Source organism: Primulina huaijiensis, chromosome 7 (genome assembly GCF_012295235.1).
Source record: "Primulina huaijiensis isolate GDHJ02 chromosome 7, ASM1229523v2, whole genome shotgun sequence".
Classification (NCBI taxonomy): Eukaryota; Viridiplantae; Streptophyta; class Magnoliopsida; order Lamiales; family Gesneriaceae; genus Primulina; species Primulina huaijiensis.
In genome coordinates this window covers 12909918-12922062 of record NC_133312.1, presented here as the reverse complement: position 1 = coordinate 12922062, position 12145 = coordinate 12909918, and the positions used below count along the sequence as shown (strand labels likewise).

The 12145-nt window shown below is 41.7% G+C and overlaps 1 pseudogene; it reads left to right on the top strand.

The window, feature by feature from the left end:
- The first annotated feature begins 1776 nt into the window (after positions 1-1776).
- LOC140981612 (uncharacterized) overlaps positions 1777-12145 on the top strand; it is a 35049-nt pseudogene continuing 24680 nt past the window's right edge.

Here is a 12145-nt window from a genome sequence, read left to right as displayed (position 1 = left end):
TTCAAATCTTGAAACCCACTCTGGCAATCATTGGACCACTCAAACTTCACAGTCTTCCTCATCAGATTAGTTAACGGCAGGGCAATCTTGGAAATCAAAATGTCATCGATAAAAACAATGACAAAGTTATCCAAATACGGCTTGAACACACTGATGCGAACACGGATGTGCACGTCCCAAGGAAAGCATGGGATCCCTTAGAGTTACCAGCGGGACCAATCACGAGGGGACGACTTAAGAAGTTTAAAGAGGCATTGCAGGGGCTTATGAGCAAGGAAGAAGGNTGAACTCCAGAAGCAGCGGCGCCCGAGCGGTAAAATATTACCGCCCGAGCGCGACCTGTCCAGAAGACTCCGCGCCCGAGCGGTTGAATCTCGCGCTCGAGCGCGCCTTGTTCCGAGAAACATTATCTTTTCCTATTTTAGAGTTTTAATTAGTTAGGTAACTAGATTTATCATATCTTTTGATTTGTAGTCAATATATGGACGAAAAATTAAACACTTTTCAGATTATCATTGATATTTTATAAAAGTTTTTGAGTTTTCTCTCAACTTTTTCAAAGCTTTATCTTTGTAAACAAAAATCAAACTTATCAAAGTTTTAACTTTGTGGCGTTTGTCGATCGTGCTTGTGCGGATTGTCTTAGACTTGTTCTTTGAAGGTTCGTCATAATTTTAGATTGTTTATCTCGTGATTATTTGTTGCTAAACTTTTCATAGTTTAGAGGTGAAAATCACAACACACACACTTGATTCAAAAGATCGGGACAACACGAATTCCTTGTTCGATATTAAATTGAGGGCGCGATTCATATTTAATCGTGTTTGCTTTTATTCGTCCGTGGATTCACATCATTTGGTATCAGAGCTTAGGCTCATTGAATTCAAGTAAGTTTATCCTTCAGATCTAATTATTCTTTAGTTCCGCTTTCAGATCTGATTTGTTCTATTATTCTTCGTCGTTCGTGAATCTGTGATACACGAAACTTCGTGTCTTATTTTCTCTGATTTTCGGAATTTTCAGAGCAGAAAAAAAAAAGTACCAAAAATCCGAAAATTTGCCAATATTTCTTTTTGATATTTTGTTCTATTCCTATTTTTTGAGACATATAGAAGTGTCTCCCACAGTCAAAAAAAAATATCTATCTTCAACTTGCTTGTCTACGCAGCACATGTGAGTCGATCGCATTTGTTCACGAGTTTGAACTTGATTGTTCGATAGACGAATACGAAGCTTGAGCACCCTTTAGAGAGAGACATCAAATTCGAGTGGAAACATTTGAGTGTGAGTGTTATTTCTTTGGAGTGACTAGTGAGTATTTGTTGTGAGCAAACAAAATACGAGAGGACAGACGAGTGAATTTCTTTGGAGTGATCGTGAGAATTTGGGTGAGGAATTTTTTTCTTTTTTTTCTTCTACTAACGTTTTCTTGCAGGTACAAATCTGAAATTAAATGAAAAAGGAGGTAGGAGATAATTCGAACCCGGGGTTATCTAAGTTTCAAATGGAGGCGTTGTTTGGGCATTTTAGTAGGATGTTGAAGGTTGAGATGGAGCCATTACATGAGCGGTTGGATAGGCTTGAGGTTAGACGAGTGGAAAAAAATCAAATCCTAAAAATATGGGTTGAGAAGAAGAAGAGGAAGAGTGTGATTTTGGAGGAGAAGAGGAGAGCCAAAATGATAATTGGGGTAGGAATGGAAGAGGTAGAGGAATTGGTAGAGGTAGAAGAGAAGCCGTTCGGGGGAGATTTGATGGGAATAGGGAAGATGGTAATATGGGTAGTATTAAGATGAAAATCCCTTCGTTCCATGGGAAATCTGATCCGGAGGCATATTTAGAGTGGGAAAAGAGGGTAGAGTTTGTGTTTGAGTGTCACCACTATTCCGAACAAAAGAAGGTGAGGTTGGCGGTGGTTGAATTTTTAGACTATGCTCTCATTTGGTGGGATCAATTAGTGACCACTAGGAGGAGGTACAATGAGAGGCCCATAGAAACTTGGGATGAGATGAAGAGAGTGATGAGAAAAAGGTTTGTGCCCAACCACTACTATAGGGAGATGTTTAAGAGGCTACAAACTTTAAGGCAAGGGGTGAAGAGTGTTGAGGACTACTATAAGGAGATGGAAGTAGTCATGATTAGGGCCAATATTGAGGAGGATATTGAGGCGACCATGGCACGTTTTCTTTGTGGTTTGAACAGGGAAATCCAAGATCAAGTTGAGCTTCGGCACTACTTGGATCTAGACGAAATGGTGCAAATGGCCATAAAAGTGGAGCAACAACTCAAAAGGCGTGGAGTTGGCCGCACCAATCAAACCGGAGGTTCATCATCTTCATGGCGATCAAATGTGGTGAAGCGTGAGGAGAATAAGGTGGTGAGCAAGCCCAAATTTGAGACCAAACAAGAGGCACCTAAGCAAGGAGTGCAAGGTAAATCTGAAACTCCTTCTAATCGATCTAGAGATACTAAATGTTTTAGGTGTCAAGGGTTGGGTCATATTTCTAGTGAATGTCCTAATAAGAGGGTGATGATCTTGAATGACTATGGTGAGTATGAATCTCATAGTGAGGGTGATGATGATGATGAGATGCCTGCATTAGAGGATCCTGACGAGGGTTATGAGGCGGTTGTTGGAGAAGCACTAGTGACTAGGCGTATCATGAGTGCCCAAGTCAAGGAGGAGGAGACTAACCAAAGGGAAAACTTATTCCATACTAGATGTTTTGTAAATCAAAAGGTTTGCAATTTAATCATAGATGGGGGGAGTTGTACTAATGTGGCTAGTTGTGAGATGGTAGAGAAATTGGGTTTAACTACATTAAAGCATCCTCAACCATATAGGCTTCAATGGTTGAATGATTGCGCGGAAGTGAAGGTGACAAAACAAGTGCTAGTGCCTTTTTCTATTGGGAAGTATGTGGATGAGGTCTTGTGTGATGTGGTACCTATGCATGCTTGCCATATCTTGTTGGGTAGACCTTGGCAATATGATAGGCGAGTGACACATGATGTGTTCAAGAACAAGTACTCATTTGTGTTGAAAAAGGAGTCCATTGTTTTACTTCCTTTGTCCCCAAAGCCAGTGTTGGAGGACCAATTGAAAAAAAAGAGGAGAGATTAGGCCGAAAAAAAGAGTGAATTAAAAAGTGGATGGCCTTTGAAGATAAAAATGAAATGGCTGAAAAAAAGAGTGACAACAAAAGTGAGATAGCCATACAAAAGAAAAAGGAGAGGAAAGAAAATGAGGGAAAAGAAAATGAGAGGAAAGAGGCCAAAAAGAAAACATACATGGCCCAAAAAAGTGAGTTGAAGAAATTGATGCACACACGTGAACCACTTGTGTTGATTCTTTATAAAGAGATCTTCTTTAACACAAGTGATATAGCCGGGTCCCCTCCGAGCATTGTTGTTTCACTTTTGCAGGAATTTGATGACATATTTCCGGATGAGCTACCTCAAGGGCTACCACCATTCAGGGGGATTGAGCACCAAATTGATTTGGTGCCCGGGAGTGCATTACCAAATCGTCCGGCTTATAGGAGCAATCCGGAGGAGGCTAAGGAGCTTCAACGACAGGTAAGTGAGTTGTTAGATATGGGTTTTGTTCGTGAATCCATGTCCCCTTGTGCTGTGCCTGTTTTGTTAGTTCCTAAGAAAGATGGTTCATGGCGTATGTGTGTGGATTGTAGGGCAATCAATAACATCACCATTAAATATAGGCATCCCATACCTAGACTAGATGATATGTTAGATGAATTGCATGGTGCTTGTATCTTTAGCAAAATTTATTTGAAAAGTGGTTATCACCAAATTAGGATGAGGGAAGGTGATGAGTGGAAAACTGCTTTTAAAACCAAGTACGGGTTGTATGAGTGGATGGTGATGCCATTTGGCTTAACTAACGCTCCTAGCACCTTTATGAGGTTAATGAACCATGTCTTGCGTGCATACATAGGGAAATTTGTTGTTGTTTACTTTGATGATATCCTAGTATATAGCAAAGACTTGGATGAGCATGTTGATCACTTGAAACTTGTGCTAATCACACTAAGGGCTGAAAATCTATATGCTAACCTAAAGAAATGTGATTTTTGTACAAGCAAACTTGTCTTCCTTGGTTTTGTGGTAAGCTCACAGGGGATACAAGTGGATGAGGACAAGGTAAGTGCTATTCGAGATTGGCCATCGCCTACTACTGTTGGTCAAGTCCGAAGTTTTCATGGACTTGCAAGCTTCTATAGGAGGTTTGTAAAGGATTTTAGCACATTGGCAGCACCCATGACAGCGGTGATCAAGAAGAACGTTCCATTCCATTGGGGCGAGGAGCAAGAGAAGTCTTTTAATACTATTAAGCAAAAATTAATTAATGCTCCTTTACTTGTTTTGCCTGACTTTGCTAATACGTTTGAAATTGAATGTGATGCTTCAGGCGTAGGTATCGGCGGAGTTTTGATGCAAGGGGGACGGCCCGTGGCGTACTTTAGCGAGAAACTCAATGGAGCCGCCCTGAACTATCCCACGTATGATAAGGAGTTCTACGCACTTGTGAGGACTCTAGAGACGTGGCAGCACTACTTAAGGCCTAAGGAGTTTGTGATTCATACGGATCATGAGTCTCTAAAGCACCTTAAGGGGCAACAAAAGCTGAACAAGCGGCATGCCAAGTGGGTGGCATTCATAGAGACATTCCCCTACATAATCAAGTACAAACAAGGTAAGGAAAATGTAGTGGCCGACGCACTATCACGAAGGTACATACTTTTCTCTACTTTGGAGTCTAAAATTTTGGGGTTTGAGCATGTCAAGGAGTTGTATGTGCTAGATGACGATTTTAAGAATGTGTTTGAAACTTGTATGCATGGTCCACATGACAAATTCTATTTGCATAATGGTTTCTTATTTAGAGAAGATAGGTTGTGCATCCCTCGATCATCCATTCGTGAATTACTTGTTAGGGAGGCACATGGGGGTGGTTTGATGGGACACTTTGGTGTGGCAAAAACTTTAAGTGCATTGCATGAACATTTCTATTGGCCACACATGAAGCGTGATGTTGAGCGTGTTTGTGATAAGTGCATAACTTGTAGACAAGCTAAGTCTAGGACACAACCACATGGATTGTATACACCACTTCCTGTTCCTAGTGAGCCTTGGATTGACATTTCTATGGACTTTGTTTTGGGGTTGCCTAGGACTAAGAAGGGGAGGGATTCAATATTTGTTGTTGTTGATAGATTCTCTAAGATGGCACATTTTATAGCTTGTCATAAAACTGATGATGCGTCTCACATTGCGGATTTGTTCTTTAGGGAAGTCGTTAGGTTGCATGGCATGCCTAGGACTATTGTTTCTGACCGTGATGTTAAATTCTTGAGTTACTTTTGGAAGACTTTATGGGCTAAACTTGGCACAAAATTGTTGTTTTCTACTACTTGTCATCCTCAAACGGATGGGCAAACTGAAGTTGTCAATAGGACATTAGGAACACTTTTGCGTGCTATTCTTAAAAAGAACTTGAAGAATTGGGAAAATTGTTTGCCATTTGTTGAGTTTGCTTATAATCGTTGCGTGCATTTTACTACGAACTATTCGCCATTTGAAATTGTTTATGGTTTTAACCCTTTGACTCCGTTAGATTTGATGTCTTTACCTGTGAGTGAAAGGTTAAACATGGATGGGAAAAAGAAGGCGGAATTTGTTAGGAGTTTGCATGAGAAGGTCAAAGCTAATATTGAAAAGAAGAATGAACGATACACAAAGCAAGCCAACAAGGGAAAGAAGAAGGTGATATTTGAGAAAGGTGATTGGGTGTGGCTACACTTGAGGAAGGAAAGGTTCCCCGAGAAGAGACGTTCTAAACTATTACCTAGGGGTGATGGACCATTCCAAGTACTTGAAAGGATCAATGACAATGCCTACAAACTCGATCTACCAGGTGAGTATAACGTGAGTTCTACTTTCAATGTTAGTGACTTGTCGTTGTTTGATGTAGGTGACGAGCTGGATTTGAGGACAAATCCTTTTCAAGAAGGGGAGGATGATGCGAACACGGATGTGCACGTCCCAAGGAAAGCATGGGATCCCTTAGAGTTACCAGCGGGACCAATCACGAGGGGACGACTGAAGAAGTTTAAAGAGGCGTTGCAGGGGCTTATGAGCAAGGAAGAAGGACTTACAAGCGAGGTGCAAAGTGCTGAAGGGTTCGAGATGCATGGAAATAAGTTTGGGAGCCAAAGGAACGTTATTCAAGTGCTAAATCAAGAGGAGTCCAGATACAACGGCGCCCGAGCGGCCAAATCTTACCGCCCGAGCGCCAAACATACTGTCCAGGACGTGAACTCCAGAAGCAGCGGCGCCCGAGCGGTAAAATATTACCGCCCGAGCGCGACCTGTCCAGAAGACTCCGCGCCCGAGCGGTTGAATCTCGCGCTCGAGCGCGCCTTGTTCCGAGAAACATTATCTTTTCCTATTTTAGAGTTTTAATTAGTTAGGTAACTAGATTTATCATATCTTTTGATTTGTAGTCAATATATGGACGAAAAATTAAACACTTTTCAGATTATCATTGATATTTTATAAAAGTTTTTGAGTTTTCTCTCAAATTTTTCAAAGATTTAGCTTTGTAAACAAAAATCAAACTTATCAAAGTTTTAACTTTGTGGCGTTTGTCGATCGTGCTTGTGCGGATTGTCTTAGACTTGTTCTTTGAAGGTTTGTCATAATTTTCGATTGTTTATCTCGTGATTATTTGTTGCTAAACTTTTCATAGTTTAGAGGTGAAAATCACAACACAAACACTTGATTCAAAAGATCGGGACAACACGAATTCCTTGTTCGATATTAAATTGAGGGCGCGATTCATATTTAATCGTGTTTGCTTTTATTCGTACGTGGATTCACATCACACACGGTTCATAAGATCCATGAAGACTGAAGGAGCATTGGTCAGACCAAAAGACATCACAAGAAATTCATAGTGACCGTACCTGGTCCGGAACGCCGTCTTAGGGATATCAGACTCCCTAACCTTTAACTGATAATAGCCAGATCGCAAATCAATCTTCGAGAACACTGTAGCCCCTTGCAGTTGGTCAAAAAGGTCATCTATCCGTGGCAACGGATACTTACTCTTAATCGTCACTTTGTTGATCTCTCTATAATCAATACACAGCCGCAACGACCCATCTTTCTTCTTGACGAAAAGAACCGGAGCTCCCCAAGGCGAAGAACTCGACCGAATAAAACCTTTATCCAATAGATCCTGCAATTGCGTCTTCAACTCTTTCATCTCTGAAGGGGCCATTCTGTACGGAGCCTTAGAAATAGGAACCGTACCCAGAACTAGATCAATCACAAACTCTACATCTCTGTCCGGCAGTAAACACGGCACATCATCCTCAAATACATCAGATAAGTCTCTCACAACATCAATATCATCAATATTCAACTTCACAATTCTATCCATATCCACAATCGAAGCCAAAAACCCATCACAACCTCCAAACAACAACTTCTTAGCCTCAAGACACGAAATAAAAGGAAGGATCAGCGAAGTACCTGCACTGGCGAACAAACCTTCCCTATTGCCATCATCTGCAAATTTCACCGTCTTAGCAATGCAATCAATCACTGCACGATAGGTTGATAGCCAATCCATGCCAAGTATAATATCAAACGCAACCATCGGAATAACAATCAAGTCGGCATAAACAACTCGCCCATCAATTTGAACAAAGCACGCATACACAATAGATGTTGGGCACAACACATCTCCCGAAGGCAAAACAACATTAAACTGGAGGGGAATAACAGAAGGAACTATACCCAAAGATCTCAAAAATAGTTCAGACATAAAAGAATGAGTAGCACCTGTATCAATCAATGTCGTAGCTACTCTGCCTGAAATTAAAATAGTGCTAGAGATCACAGAAGAATCATGGTTTATACCTTCCTTTGTCATGGTAAAGATGCGACCCTGCACCTTCTCTTTACTCGAGCCTCTTGGACAATCCTTGGCTATATGGCCTGCAGTGCCACAACGGTAACAAGTATGAGTACCAAATCTGCACTCTCCCCGATGATGTCTACTGCACTTGGGACACAATGGCTTCTCAGGATCAGATGGAACTGTCGGTGGTTTAGGACTCGGCTCCAACTTGCCTTTCCCTTTAAAATGGTCCTTTCCTCTTTGGTTCGAACCTTGACCTCTTTGAGCAACAAACTGCTGCCTCGCCTGTCTCTCTCTGGCAATGTCTTTCTCATCTTGCTCGGCCAACAAAGCCTTAGACACAATCTCTTTGAATGTCACCGCCTTCGACATATTGATGTCCCTTCTGATTTCTGCTCGAAGGCCTCTAATGAAATGAGCACCCTTGTCTTTGTCATTGGAGGCAATATACGGAGCAAACAGACAGCCCTCTTCAAACTTCAGAATATACTCATCAAAATTCATACCTCCTTGACGAAGCTCTAAAAACTCAGTCACCTTCCGAGCTCGAAGTGCATCTGGGAAGTACTTGTCATAGAAAAGATCAGTGAACCCTTGCCACTTCAATGCTGGAACATCAACACCTATCTTGGTAGCATTCCACCAAATGCGTGTAGCTTTGACTAACATGAGCACTGCACAACTGATTCTGTCCATATCTTCATAGTTGAGATGATCGAAAATCGCCTCAAGAGCTTTGATCCACTCTACAGCCACCAATGGATCAGTGCTTCCTGCAAATTCCGGAGAATCCATTCTCTTCAAAGCAGTAAAGATCCCATCGGTCCCAACTGCCTGAGCCACTTGGCCTCTCCCTTGACCTCTACCTCTGAGGGATATAAGCCTATGGTCGTTGATCAACTAATTACATGCAATCTCTGACTATGTATCTATCAATCCAATATAACATTTGAATTCTCTCTTTGGCATTAAAACAAACACTTTGAAGACTCTATTTTCTTTTGTATTCCCTTTAACATAATTGAGACATAAGAATGTCTCTAATATACAACAAGGTATATTAATACATAGCCTAAATCAAATGGAAGGGAATAACACTTTAAAACCATTGAAACACAATACATATATTATCATGTGAGCACAAGGAAATGAATTCCACTTACTACACTTGGAACCTTGAATCTATACCCTTGGTTGGATTCCTACAACAATAAACCAATTATTGCACCATTAACATCTCAATAATCACCAACCTATAAGATTAAATCCATTAAACCAACACAACAACAAACCTAAGATTTCTCCCAACACCAAAACCATGAATAAACTATACCACAAGCTTACCTTAGCTCCTTGAACCCATAAGAACCTTGATCACACTTCAATAATCCAACAAGTAGCTTGAATCAAAGAAAGGAAATGAAACCCTAACCTCCCCTTGAGAGAGAACCGAGAAAATGGGAGAAGAAATGAGAAAAATGAACCAACTCTTGCATTATATCACTTAAATCTCGAAAACACGCTTCTACTGTTCATGCACCACGGGTGCGCTACATACCTCACCGCGGGTGCGGTGTGGCTTCGGCACCTCAACCAAATTTCTGAAATTGACGACCGCGGGTGCGGTACCTATCCCACCGCAGGTGCGGTGTCTCTTCGGCAATTCCACAAATTCTGCAATAAAGACCGCGGGTGGGCTGCACAAATCACCGCGGGTGCGGTTTGCTCTCGGCCAAAACAACTCTATGCAACAAAAATCGAATCGCAACGCTGATACAACACAACTACCCGTCAACTAATATCAACAATACCACAAAACAATAATAACCAACAATACTATGACCCATAATCACAACTCTTAACATCTCAATCAAACTTAATCTTAACCAAATAATCCATAAACATACGAAATCTTAGACCGTACCGTTCAANTGTCTCTTCGGCAATTCCACAAATTCTGCAATAAAGACCGCGGGTGGGCTGCACAAATCACCGCGGGTGCGGTTTGCTCTCGGCCAAAACAACTCTATGCAACAAAAATCGAATCGCAACGCTGATACAACACAACTACCCGTCAACTAATATCAACAATACCACAAAACAATAATAACCAACAATACTATGACCCATAATCACAACTCTTAACATCTCAATCAAACTTAATCTTAACCAAATAATCCATAAACATATGAAATCTTAGACCGTACCGTTCAACAGGCTTGGATATTAAAATCTCTCCTCCTTAGAGGAATTTCGTCCTCGAAGTTGACGTCACTGCGCAAACAACTAAGGACACTTCTCTTTCATCTCATCCTCTGGTTCCCACGTGGCTTCCTCAATCAAATGATTCCTCCAAAGGACTTTAACAATGCCGATCTCTTTGTTCCTCAACACTTTAACTTTGCGATCCAGAATCTGGACCGGAATTTCTTGGTACGTCAAATTCGGCGTCAAATCCAATGGCTCGTGGAGAAGAACATGGGAAGGATTCGCAATATATTTCCTGAGCATAGAGACGTGAAAAACATTATGAACTCTGTCAAGATCTGGCGGTAGGGCTAACCTGTAAGCTCGTTCACCAATTCTATCCAAGATCTCAAATGGGCCAATAAATCTCGGACTCAACTTTCCCTTCTTGCCAAACCGCATCACACCCTTAAGAGGTGCTATCTTCAAGAACACATGATCGCCAATCTCAAACTGCAATGGCCTACGACGCACATCGGCATAACTCTTCTGTCTCGACTGCGCTGTCTTCATTCTCTCTAAGATAACAGCAACAACATCAGCAGTCTGTTGGACTAACTCTGGACCCAGCATCTTCCTCTCACCAATCTCATCCCAATACAAGGGAGATCTACANTAACCGTGTACCCATAGCTCTGTGCAAACTCTTCCAAAACTCTGAAGTAATTCTAGGGTCACGATCAGACACGATCGACACAGGAACACCATGAAGTCTAACAATCTCTGCTATGTACTCTTCGGCATACTGGTTCATGGAATATGTCGTCTTGACTGGAATAAAATGCGCTGACTTGGTCAATCGATCAACAATAACCCAAATAGAGTTAAAACCTTTCTGCGTTCTGGGAAGACCAGTCACGAAATCCATCGTAATGTGCTCCCATTTCCATTGAGGAATCGGCAATGATAGCAATGTCCCAGCAGGTCTCTGGTGCTCAATCTTCACCTGCTGACAAGTTAGGCACTGAGAAATAAACATGGCAACATCTTTCTTCATACCTGGCCACCAATAGAGTCTACGAAGATCCTGATACATCTTAGTGCTACATGGATGTATCGAGTATGGCGCGGTATGTGCCTCTGTCAAGACGTCTCGCCGAATATCATCTCCAGCAGGAATGCAAATACGGCCTCTAAATGTCACCAAACCATCTCCATTCGTCGCGAACTCTGAATTACCTCTCTCCTCTGCTCTAGCTCTCAAATCTAACAACTGAACATCAATAGCCTGCTCTCTACGGATCCTGTCCGTCAATGTAGCCCGAATAACCAACGCTGAAAAACGAGCAATGGTTCCAGGAACCACCAAAGCTATCTCCTCTAGCTGCAAATCTATCAAAAACGGCCGCTGAGTCATATAACTCAAAGAAGAACTCGACTTACGGTTCAATGCATCCGCTACAACATTCGCCTTCCCTGGGTGGTAACTAATAGTCACATCACAGTCTTTAACAAGCTCTAACCACCGTCTCTGTCGCATATTGAGTTCTTTCTGTGAAAACAAATACTTTAAACTCTTGTGGTCTGTGAAAATTTCACACGTTTCGCCAAACAAATAATGTCTCAAAATTTTCAGGGCGAAAACCACAGCTGCCAGCTCCATATCATGCGTAGGATAATTCTTCTCGTAATCCTTCAACTGGCGAGAAGCATAGGCTATAACTTTACCTCGTTGCATCAACACTGCACCGAGGCCCTTCTTCTACGCATCGGTAAAAACAACAAAGTCCTCTGAACAACTGGGCAAAGCAAGTACTGGAGCTGTCGTCAACTTATATTTCAAATCTTGAAACCCACTCTGGCAATCATTGGACCACTCAAACTTCACAGTCTTCCTCGTCAGATTAGTTAACGGCAGGGCAATCTTGGAAAAGTCTGAAATAAAACAACGATAATAACCCGACAAACCAAGAAAACTGCGTACCTCTGGTACAGTGGTAGGAATAGG